The 13,272-nt window shown below is 34.4% G+C and overlaps 1 long non-coding RNA gene across 1 annotated transcript in view; it reads left to right on the top strand.

The window, feature by feature from the left end:
- Positions 1–13,272, top strand: part of LOC143646163 (uncharacterized) — a 97,806-nt gene that overhangs the window by 55,787 nt on the left and 28,747 nt on the right. The gene's annotated exons all lie outside the window — the stretch shown is intronic.

The following is a 13,272-nucleotide window of genomic DNA, read 5'->3' on the forward strand; positions in this document are numbered from 1 at the left end:
TCTAAAGCAAGTGAGCAGGCAGGTTGTATAAATAGCTGGTCAAGGTGTGCTCCAAATAGTGAGACAAACAAATCTAATGCCCTGAAGTGAAAGGAGAGAGTGACATGACTTAAGAAGAGATGAGATCAGAGAAGTTGTAAGGGAATTGGGTCTTCTGGGGCATGATAGACAATTTCAAGGGTGTTGGTATTTACCCAGAGTGAGAAGGGAAGCCAATGCAAAATTTTGAAGAGGGCGTGAGTTACATTTTAAACTAATCTCTAACTGATTTGGGGCAGGATAATTCTTTGTTGCAGGGGGCTGAACAGTGCATTATAGGATGTTTAGTAGTGTCCATGGCATCTGCCCATCAGATGTCAGGAGCTTCTCCACAATTCTGACATTATTTATCTCCCTAGACATTTCCAGATGTCCCTTTGGGGGCAAAATCACTCCTAGTCAAGAACCGCTATTTAAAAAGGATTACTCTAGGGCGGGCCACAGTAGCTCAGCAGGCAGAGTTCTTGCCTGCCATGCTGGAGATACGGGTTCAATTCCTGATGCCTGCCCATGCAAAAAAATAAATAAATAGATTACTCTAGTTGTTTGCAGAGAAGAGACTCTAGTTGGCTAAGGCATAGTCAAGAAATATAGTGACATATTTGGTTAATAATTAACAATAAACAAAAATACAGTTTATGGGGGTATGGACCATCATCATAGTAGAAATCAAGAGGAATGGTAGGATTCATGGCACTTTTTAAAGATAGAACCTACCTGATTTCCTAATATGGAATTAAAGAAAATGAGATGAATCAAGTCAATTCCATGTTTTTGGCTATGTTCTTATACAATTGTAACTACTATTTACTAAGATGGAAAAGGCACAGAAAAAGTAGTTCTGGGATTGAAAAGATATAAACCAGGGCTTCAGTTTTGGACCTGATGAGCTTGCTATATCCATAAACATCCAGTAGATATGCCCAGTAGGTATTAGCTTATGAGTCTAGATTTCAGATTAAGAGTTTATGACTTGTGTTATATATCAGTATATATATTGAATTTTGTAACTGGGTGAGATCAATCATCAAATGAGTGTGAATAAGACTGAAACCAATGGTATTCAAACCTTGGGAAATTAGTGAGCTAAGGAGGAAGCAGAGAGGGAGATTGAGAAAGAACCAACAAAGTAAGAATGAATCAATTACAAATGATATATTGGAAGCACATGAAAAACCTGCCAAATATAGTTAATGGGTCAAGGAAGAAAAGACAGATCATTTGCTTAGGAATATGAAGGCTATTTTTTACCTTATTATCTGTTTTGCTGAACTAGCAGGAAGCTCATTCACCACAGTGTGTTCCAAATGGAAAGAGAGGAAAGAAAAACAGGGGATATGGACAATTAATTTGAGACATTTTGCTAGAAGGGGAGGATGGTGGTGATATATAACAAAAGGGAGATAGAATCATGGTCTGCCTTATTTGTTGTTTATTATGCATGTGTTTTAAAATGGGGACATTGGAACAGGTTTGCATGCTGACAGGAGTGATCCATTGGGAGCATAAGCTGATGCAGAAGAGAGAAGACGATTGCTTAAGAGAAAATGCTTGAGTAGACTAGGAGAGATGCAGTCAATTCCAAGAGGATTAGTCAAATAAGATGGAATCTCAAGAGCTCATCTGTGATAACAGTAGAAAGCCCTCAGCATATAGTTAGCAGTAAATGTAGGTTGGCATGGAGATTAGAGCATGTGAGAATTCTCTTCTGATTATGTTTTCTCATTGAGATTGGAGGCAAGAACTTTAGCTGAGAGGGATGTTTAAAAAATAGCTGTCTGCTATTCTTTTTTTTAAAAATCTTTCTTGAGGTTTAAGGAGAAAAGCAATGTGAAATATTAATTTAGAAAAGTGGGAGATTGCACCAAGAAAACAGAATAGGGTTTTTGGGACCACTTAGGACTCATTTGAGTATGCATCTGTATGTGTGAATTTTTCTTTCGCATATAATATGTTAAGCAAATATTTTCACATTTAGTCTGTATTCATTGCTTAGAGGTTTAATTAAGCCCCCTGTAAATCCACCTACAATCTTATATTCATATTTAAATGGTACTCAGGAATAAGGTCATTTAGAAAGCATAATTTATTAATCTTAGGTCTAAATAAGTTGTTTGAACAGACACAGATAACTCTTGAGATCTTTGATAAAATCTCAAAAACCAAATGCAAAATACAGTAGTCACCACTTTGAAGAAGGTATTACAAAATAAGATGAAATTTAATAACAAATTATACAACTCTGTTCTAGTTTGTTAGCTGCTGGAATGCAACACACCAGAAACAGATTGGCTTTTAATAAAAGTGATTTATTTCATTAGTTCTTCAGAGGAAAGGCAGCTAACTTTCCACTGAGTTTTTTTCTTATGTGGGAAGGCACAGGGCCCCTGTGTTCCAACAACTTTCCCCGGGGTGACTCCTTTCTGCATCTCCAAAGGCCTGGGCTGAGCTGCGAGTGCTGAGGTGAGGAATGCTGAGCTGCTTAGGGTGTGCTGCATTGTGCTGTCTCATTTAAGCACCAGCCAATTAAGTGAAATGTCATTCATTGCAGCAGGCATGCCTCCTAGCCAACTGCAGATGAAATCAGCAACAGATGAGGTTCATGTACCATTGGCTCATATCCACAGCAACAGAACTAGGTGCCTTCACCTGGTCAAGTTGACAACTGAATCTAACTACCACAAACTCTATATTAGTCTCCTTGTGATTTTTTTTTCACTAATCAAAAATGCAAGTTACAAAACCTGATAATTATTTCATTGTAAGTTCTTATTTATTATAAGGGCTCTAAACTAATAGAGTATTTTTCTTGATTTTTTTTAAAAAAAGATCTGACTGATACTTTTGGTATTACTTAAACTAATTTATATTGGAAGCACTTTTATAGAGCACTTCAAAGAACAGGTGACATTTGATTATATCTTAATTGAATACCAAAGTAGAAAGTATTTCGTAGAGAGAGAGAACTTAGTGTACTCCAGTATAGTTGTACAGATTGTAAGCATTTCTCAGGTATTTGGAAGTCACATTTAGACAAAGAGCAGCCTCTGTTCATTTTCAAAGAGAAGATTTCTACCTGAGAAAGTTAATTGCATGGATGGTGGATCTAAATTGAACACTGGGTACACTAAGGCCAATTAGCTCATCAAAAGGTCTCCCTGACCAGTTGAATGGAGAGGAGGGAATAAGTGTGAAAAAGAACCAGTTGCCTTTCAATAGATGTCCTTTGAAACTATTGTCCAGTGACTTTAAATGATCTAGGCGTAGGGGTTTTAGCTAAAGTTCAAATTAGTCATATATAAGAGTGAAAGAAATTGATAGAAAGAATGCACAGATATACATGAAAGAATCACTACTTTGTTCAAGTGCAATAACACCTAGATAACTGGGCTTTTGGCCTCCTTAACACAAATGTTTAATCAGATTTTATGATAGTTGATTGTGGAGGGGTTGGCTTTGGTTCATCAGAGAGGATAAAGAAAATTAGGTCCATGTTTCCTTCAAACTCTATGCTTCTGTGATTTACACTTTTACTGATGCTTCTTTATTTCTAGATCCTACAGAGCCATAGACTTTCAGAAAGCAGCAGTTAATGAAATAAAAGCCTTGAGCATACAAAATGTTCTTTTATTAGCTCTGCAGTTGATTTGGCCAAATTTCTCAGAGTAGTAAATCCCTTATCTGCTGGAAGAGTTAGAGGCTGATCTGGCAGTTCATATACTAAATTCAAGGGCTGCAAAATAAATACCCCCAGAAAATTAGAAATCACTTTACAATGAACATTCTTATCATAAAGCAGAGCCATGACAAATACCAGGCCATGTCTAGCCTATTGTAAAAGACTATGCATATTAATTGGGCAAAATTAATTCCAATGAAACTCATGACTTCCTGATACCCCTGACAGAATTTCATCAACTGTTGTATTTTTAAGATCACTGCACCAAAAACATTAGGTTATTAATTCTATTTATGTCTTTGGTTGTAGCTATTTTCTTAATCACTGACAGTAATAATGTTCCCAGAAATAAATATGCTACCGTGGACTTATCTCCTTATAGATCTGCATGCAAATAGTCAGACAGCTGCATTTTTCACCTTCCCAAACAACAAGCTAAGCTGAACAATTGATTTAAATTACAATCAGAATATTCAGGAAGATTTACCACAAATAATCCTTTTTAATTAATTATATTTAAAGTGGAATTCATTTAAAATTTGCCAGCACATGAAAAGTCATAGTTTTCAAAACCAGCATGAAAAAGAATGAGCCGTGACGAAAATGAGAATTTCTTGGAGAAAATACAACACACTGTACAAACATATTAAGTAATAATGTTAAGTAAAATAAAATCATTGCATGCATTGGACTTTGCAGGAGGAAGAACCCTTTCTGAGAAGGGTTTTTCCAGAAGACAAAAGCAATTGCCCCTATAAAGTTGCTGATAAACAATACCTGGTGATAAAGCTAATTAAAGTGCAGTAGAGATAGCTTCTCAGATTGAGCAAGCATATCATACCAATCAAAATATATCTGCTAACCTCTTTGTAAGACCCCATATGTAAAATGGAAACTTAATGTCAGTCCATCAGAATATTTTTTCACTTCCTTTGGAATCTGTCCTATATGATTTTCCCCTTTGCATTCCCACACTGGAGCTGCCATCTACTTTCACAATGGGATGCTGCCTGATTCATATAGCACTCAAGAAAGCTGTGAGATCCTAATTTGCAGTAAAAGATTTTCTTTTATAAGTAAGAGAGTTTTTTCTGACAACTAAAAAGCCACAACACAAGCAAAGAACAAGAAAGTATTCGAAAGAATGTGGAATGCTGATGTTGATCAATTTATTTTATGCACTTATATCTATTTTTTTTTTTTTTTTTTTTTTTTTTTTTGCATGGGCAGGCACTGGGAATCAAACCCAAGTCTCCGGCATGGCAGGCGAGAATTCTGCCTGCTGAGACACCGTGGCCCTCCCTATCTACGTCTTTATTTGTAATAAATTGCAATTTGTGAATATTCTAACTTCATTTATACACTAACCTTAATATGACTATGCCTATAAAACTTCAGTTTTTTTATAAAAGCATTTTTCTTGTTTTCTATTTCTTACATGAGTAGACTCAATTGGATTTTGTTATGCAAACAAAATGGCAGTCAAGTTTAGAAAGTGGCCCTTATTCTTTTGGACCTTGACTTCTTCCTCCCTATTTGAAATATTTCCACTATATAGTAATGTTGCTATGAACTATTTAGGACTGTTTTGATCCCAGGAATTAGCAGAGATAGTACTACAAAGAGTGTTCATGTTGCTACTGAATGCAGTGTTGTTAACAGAGTAGTGGATTGAAGCAGCTTTGCAAGATAACCTGTAATAGTGATGCAGTGTGACCTCATACACATGTGTGAATGTGTTTTTATTTAAAGCAGTAAAGTGTTAAATAAAAAGTAATGTATCAGAGACCTCACTCTAGCCCATGCTATAATTCATTTTGAATGACTTTTAGTTTTACTTAACCTCATAAAATCTCTGGAACAAAGATTATAATGTAATAAAGAGTAGAATTCATGTACCTTCAACTTTTTTTTAGAACTTACCAATTCTGAGAAAGGTCAAGGACAAGATTTGGCCATTTTGGCTCTGAGGTGTAATCTAATTTTCAAAATGTAATATGTACGTGCAAGGCTCAATGGATAAAATATTAACTATCGTTAGCCTCCCCCCGATTTTCTCTTTCTCCTTGTTTTAAACATGAAGTGGAATTTTGTAAGTCTTAAGTAAGGGTTTGAGAAGTTCAAGTCAAAGGGAGCATTTGCTTTTATGGATGTCCAGCTCAGTGAAGGGATAATGTGAACTGTTCTAGAGGGGGTGAAGAGAAGTAGAGGGTTTTGGAAAACAACTATGAGGAGATAAATCTCCTATATTTATATGAAGACTATGAACAGTGATGCCTGCCAGCTGTGATGGCAGAACTCTGAATCCTGGCTATGCCCTGGACAGGTGGCAAAACCTCCAAGCAGAATTAATACTAAACCCAGGGATGCTGGACCATAAACTCACCTGTTGGAAATATAAATTTTCAAGTCCTTTTTATGACATTGAAAAGCAGAAAATCAAGTAGAGTAGTAGGGTTTCCCCCAATGTAAAATAAGACTGAGAAAACATTCCATGATATGGTATAATAATAGACTAGAGGTTGAAATTGTCAACTGTTGAATGTTAGGAATTTACTATTATGTTTATTTTGACAAAGGACAGACAAGCAGACAGATGCAATGATAGCCAAAGAAGAAAAATGTCAGTGTCTTGCCCAGTGCAGTCTTAGACTGAGATTCAAAGTTTTTAACTACAAAAGCAATAAAGGCCTGACTTAGTGTTTAATTTTGTTCTCTTTAAGAGCTCTTCATTTGCTTAACTGGTTTGCACAACTCTGGAACAAGTACTTTATATTATGAATAATTCCTGTGATATATTTCTTCTCCTCCAACAATGGTGCTTTATGTACGAGATTTAATGTCAATGTCCGTGGGTTATCATATTTGCAAGCCGAAAGCTGAGAGTAGAATCCATTATTTCCCTTCTGCAAATTCTTTCTGGTCATTTTCATTTCTTCTTCATCTTGATTAGCATACTTTTTCTTTCTTTTACAAATGTCCATACATTATCCTGTCCTCACACCTCCTGCAGAGCTGGCTATGATCATTTCTGTCTGGAGAGTGTAACTGCGCTATGTATAATGGAGGAGGCCACGGGAGAGCTGTGAAATGTGCGCCTGTATGAGCTCTCACTTTAGTTTCATGAGTTAGCAATCAGAACTAATGTTTTCTCCCTAGTTTTTGCTTTGCCTTTAACATAAAGCATTCTATAAACATTAAGATAAAGTAAGACAGTAAGAATTCTGCTGTATTAATATCGTAACACAGGTTTTAAAATCAAGTGTGTTCTCAATTAAGATGGCTTTTAAAAGACCAGGTGGTTTATGCTTCTCTTGCTTGGGAATATTTTGAAGGAAAGGAGGATTTCTAGATTCAGAAAAACTATTTTACCACATTAAGGGTATACATATTTATGCTCAGTTATTTCCACATTTCATTGTCTTTGTGGGATTGGTATTACTAGCAAGAAATATACATACATATATATTTATGTAGGAAGTAATTCTCCTTTTGACTTCAAAATGACACACAGAGGACTAATTAAAAGTTAAAAGTTAGTTAACAAGTATTTCAACTAAATTTCCTCTTTCTATATTTTTGATATACCATAATATATACTATAATATATAAAACTTCAGTTTTCAAAAGTTCAAAAAGGCAATGCGAGCAGGTAGGTCCTTCTCCTGCCCAAGCAGACAAGTTGCATTGTTTGCCAGGAGAAATATCTTCTGTATTTCAGAATTTTCTTTTTCCATGAGAAATCTGTTTTGAAAGCAGTCCCACCCTCATTGCCACATCGCAGAACTATATTTGCTTCTTGTCCATTCTCACATTTGGATAAAACAACTGTGTTTTGAATGCATACATAAGCCACCTGGCTTGCTTTTCATCTGCAGCTTAATGGGTGAATGGAATGAGGCTGCCAGCAGCTTGAGGCGAATCTAGAAGAGACTGTTCTGACAATTTCTAACTCCTGAAAATAGCACACTGCCTTTCTGATAGTGTATTCAATTTATTTAAATTGTTATGCTGAAAGAAAACCATTTTTCCTTCTTTTGCTATTTCCATTATTTTCAGCTTCTTTTGACATTCGACTTGATTCACTGACTCTCAGATCCCATCACCTTCCTAAATACATATTTGAAAATAGATTACTTTCTGAAAAATGGGAGTTTTACAATTTTTTACAGACCAATTTAAATTGCACATGCAATTAATTATTGATTATACCATAACATGTTATATCCATACTTGAATATTTTTGCAAGTGGAAACAAATTCACAATGGCAGTGCTTTGGTAAGTCTAAGCACACCGCCCAGGGTCTGGACCCAAGCGATATCCTCAGGGATACTTATGATAGAATCATTTCCGGCAGCTGTGAAAGAATGGGGCATCAATTCCCTGCACTTTTTGTCTGGTGTTTATCATTTTGAGGGAGAAAAACCATCGTGTTTAACTTCACTATTCTTAATTTACATGTTTTATTTGTTAGGGTTTGTTTTTTCTGGGTTTATTTATAGGTGGCCCACCTAGTTTCAGAAAAGATTTAAAGTGATTTAGATACATCCAGTGAAAAAAGAGACACTGAAAAATTAATTTGGAAAGTAAATAGCCTGAAGAGAAAATGGCAGTGTGAAAGACAACGTAAAGCTAGCAGACAGTACAAAAGGCATGCTTTGGTCACAATACTTTACCAAATGTATTATTAATGGAGAGTTGCAAATTATCTCAAACTATTCTTGAAGTTAATGCAAATATATGGCACAGTCAATTTAAAAATTCATGATGAAAATAAAAGCAAACCAGCTATTCAAGAGAAAGGAAGTACTGCCACTACTAAAAGTTTCAGTCAAAATTCAGTAAAATAAATTGTTCACAGGTTAGAATAATGCAGCCCACACATTCTTTTCTACTGTTGACAAAAAATATCTATTTAAAGTAGTTAAATAGTTTCTTAGTATTGGAGTATAGTAATAATAATAATAAAGACCACACGATATACCATGACCTCCACAAGAAATTTTTATATACTTTCCTTCGGTTGATTTTGATTTACAAAGGGAGAGAGGATGAGGAATTGTCCAATGGGAAATGCTATCTAATCCATCCAGAAATACTTTCCACCAACTGATTCTCCCACGAATATTAAAGTAAAGCTCTTATAAGCATCAGTAACCAGAGGACTATTCAACTCTTGCTGTTTGGCTTATAGTGATTAACTTACTACAGAGTAATTAACTTATCAAAACCAGTCTAAAGAAAATCAGTACTCTTCCTAGCAAAAATCTCCACAGTTTATAAATATTTAATAAGGAATCAGTTTTGACCCATTATAGAATAATCATTCACAATTTGTAGTTTATGAGAGCTATACAACACTGTTTCGCCAAATAGATGTGTGATTAGAAATACTCTGCATTTTTGCCACATGATTTAACTCAAAATCATTAGCAATATAACTGTATCTCTAACTATATCTGTTTGTCTGTCTATCTATATCTGTATCTAAATTGAGAACAGTACTTTGACAATAGTAAGATTTAGTTCCCCAAACCTGATCAGTTGTGCCTCAAAGTGTGTCTCCCAAATAAGATGAAAAGAGACTTCTTTGAAAAAAAAAAGAGAATACTTTGGAGAAAACATGTTCTGGTTTATGTTCTCAAGCATGGCTTCACACTAGAATCATATTATGACCATGCCTGTTCCCAGAGATTCTGATATAATTCCCCGGGGTAGGCCACAGTGAATCATCAGGCATTTTTTAAAGGCAAGGGAGGTGATTTTAATAAGCTGAGATTCACCATGTTAAACCACTCAGTTCTAGCTTACCAGGAAATTAAAACAGGTCTACTGAGAAAGCTCCAAGCATATGAATTGAAAAAATCTATTTGTTTTCCTAAAGTTTTTGGAGTTTTGACCAGTTACCCAAATCTTCTAACATTTTTTTTCCCTGACAGTGTGATGTAGTAGAACATCCAACTGTGAAAACAGAGGGATAAAAGTTCTAATATGCAATAGGAAGTAGAATTATAACCCAACAGTGCAAAGGCATTCAAGTCCTAACTTATGGATATCTAAAAATACTTAAGGTCATGAGGTAAATCTTCGTCATTTGAATGAGTTCCTCATAGCCATTGAATTTACTCTGAGCACACATGGCATGGTAAGGAAGTGTTGCTTACAAGAGAAATTCTTCCTGCACAAAGCAAACCAAAACTTATTATTTCCAAGGAAAGAATGACAATCTAGTTATTTGAAATGAAAAATCTGTAGGAATTCTGGCTCAAAGAATCTGTATTGAATTTCACTTCATTGGTATGTCAACCAAATAAAGGGAATTCTTAAAGCAGGAGTCCCAATCACTGAAGAAACACTTCATAAAGCCTATTACGGGTAAACCAATGATATAAAACTAAGGAATGCAATCTGATGGTCCAAACTTTGATCATAATGAGGCCAAAAATATGCCTCTTTGTGAGATGATGTTCTAATTTGCTAGCTGCTGGAATGCGATATACCAGAAACAGAATGGTCTTTAAAAGAGGAATTTAATGAGTTGCTAGTTCACAGCTCCAAGGCCAAGAAAATGTCCCAATTAAAACAAGTCTATAGAAATGTCCAATTTAAGGCATCCGGGGAAAGATACCTTGGTTTAAGAAGGCCGAGGATGTTCAACGTTTCTCAGCTGGAAGGGCACATGGTGAACATGGCAGCATCTGCCAGCTTTTCATGTGGCTCTACCAAAAAGGGAACTCTCTGCAAAATGTTTCCTCTTTTAAAGGATTCCAGCAAGCAACTCCACCTTCAGTGGGTGGAGACACACCTCCATGGAAATCATCTAATCAAAAGTTACCATCCACAGTTGGGTGGGTCACATCTTCATGGAAACAATCAAAATGCTCCTACTCAGCAATATTGAATGAGGATCAAAGGGCATGGCTTTTTTGGACTCCATGACAGATTCAGACGAGCACAGATGATTAGAGTGGAACTCTCTCTATGCCTTAGTGGGAATTGTAAGTACACATATCTCCTCTTAGCATAAAAACACAAAAGGGTTTTTTTATTGTGCTTAAAATAATGTCTAGACCTGATTTAAATTGCACTTCATAGACTTTAAACTTCCTACATATTCCTTTTGGGAGAAAGACATTAGATTGAAGATAGTCATCATTCTCAGTATTTTCCCTACTCATCAATAGAATTCCTAAGTATTCATCTATTTCTCAAAGCAAATTTTTAATAAACTCAATAAAATTAGTGAAATAATATTTGATGACTTTCAAGTTTTATTTTTGCTTGAAGAAAAAGTCATGTGCCGCATGCAAAAATAGGCTGCAGATATCAAAATTGAAAATCGATTTTTTTTAGTTTTATGGCTAAAAATAAAAATAAAGATAACCTACAACAAGATGAACTAATTTAAATACAGTCAGATTTTATTTTATTTTAAAACTATAAGATTCTCATAATGTGTTAATCTGATTAAGAGTAAAAATATATTGTAATATACTAAAAAATACTTTCCTTATATAACTATTGCTGTGAACATTCAATACCATGATGAAATACATCCATACAAGATGGTATAAAAAGAATACTTATAAATATATATGTGTAAATTATTTACCAAAATAATTCTAGTTTGTTTTTAACAGTTTCCAATTTACCCTTAGTCTATAATAACATGATTTTATTCTTTCAAATTGAGCATCAGAGAGCCAATATAACAAAGAATATTGGTTGAACTAAAACATAGAAGAGCACCTGGTTTGCTGGCAGTAGATAAAATAGAATATATTTGTGTCAGAAGATCCAACAGTTGAAGTCAGGATGCCCTGTTTACCATAGTGCTATTTAAAAAATTAATCCTATTTATCACAGCTTCTTCTACTTTCCTGAGAATGGGGAAATGTCTCCAAACACCTTTGTTAGACGAAATATGCCACAATTGTCACTGGAATAAAAGTAAATCCAAGTAAAAATGGATGCTTTCTTTTGAATAAAAAATGAATCAAACTTCAATAGAAATAATTTTTGGTTGTCTATAGAGCAACCAATACATTTTTTCCATCTATTTTTCACTTTTTAATCAGTTTTTCCAATCACATATGAAAGAATTTTTAATCTCTTTTTCCCAAACAGCGTTTTAGGCAACAATTCATGCAAATAAATTATTCCTATGCTTAGAAACAACAACTTAAAAACTGAAACATGTTTATTGCTTAGTGCTGTGTTTATGGGAGAGACTGTTTACTTCTCTTCTACTCTGTTTCTGCCTTCTCTTCTCATTCTCGTTCTCACACTCATTCTTCTTTTCTAAACACACGCACACACTTATATATACCATTTTCAGTAATTTTTCCAATAACACATTAGGAAAAAACTAATTTGATCAGGGCGGGCTATGGTGATTCAGCAGGCAGAGTTTCCACTTGCCAGGCTGGAGATCCATGTTTAATTCCTGGTGCCTGCCCATGCAAAAAAAAAGAAATACAACCAAACTAATTTAATCCATGCATTCCACCTTTTTAAAAACTATGTATTCAGGGACAAATGTGAACTAATATTCTGCTGATTATGTGCAATCCGATTGCCTAACCTTAAAAAAGTGTAGTAAGATACTGTCGTAGGACTCCTTCCCTAAGTGGGTAGACTAATGAATAAGCTGGTAAGTTCAATAGGTAAAATATGATTCTTCCATTAATAATGAGTTCATTTGAAATTGTTTAATATTTTAATGAAATGCCTTTAATTCTATTCACATTGCTTGAATGTGTAGGTTTTTAAAGTGCATATTTACAGGATTAGTATTTGACATAGTGGTTCAACAGGAAGTATATAGAATCACTGATTAGTATTATTACAAGTGTAGGTTTGTCAGGTTTGTTTTTTGCAACTAGAGTAACAGGAGCATAAATTTATACAATTTCCCCCCTAATCTATTGAGAGCACTATTTTCTGTTCTTGTTTTCTTTCAACCGGTTTTTTTTTTAACCATACTCCTATGAGAAATTTAATCATGATTTTATTTTAATCTTATTTTTGAATTATTTTTTTGAATGGGAAGTTTCGAGGAATTGTCACAAGTTCCAACTTCCATTTTCCATTATATTCTTTCTTTTAGGGACACAGTGATGGGATGATATGATTATCCTACAGAGTTCAAATATTAGAGAGTATAGTTTTTATTTATTATGTTAGGGTATAAATTTAAGTAGCAAAAATACTAATATTTTTATGAAAGCTAGAATTTTTCTGCCTTTTGACATGTAATTTCTTTATTTTTAAATTCACTTTTATTTAACTATATAAAACATATATACTTAGAACTAAATGATAAAATGCTTATAATGCAAAATAGGTGGTCGCAGGCTTATTCTTCTATAGTGAACAGTCCTATCCTACAGAGGCAACCACTTGTAACATGTAAATACATCATCTAATATTTACTTTTATATTTTAACTAACATATGCTTATCTTCTTATTTGCAATTTTGTCACATTAAATATTTAGCCATTTTCTTCTTGTCAGGGTAGTTAAAATATAGAACATTTATACTACTCTCC

Source organism: Tamandua tetradactyla, chromosome 9 (genome assembly GCF_023851605.1).
Source record: "Tamandua tetradactyla isolate mTamTet1 chromosome 9, mTamTet1.pri, whole genome shotgun sequence".
Lineage (NCBI taxonomy): Eukaryota > Metazoa > Chordata > Mammalia > Pilosa > Myrmecophagidae > Tamandua > Tamandua tetradactyla.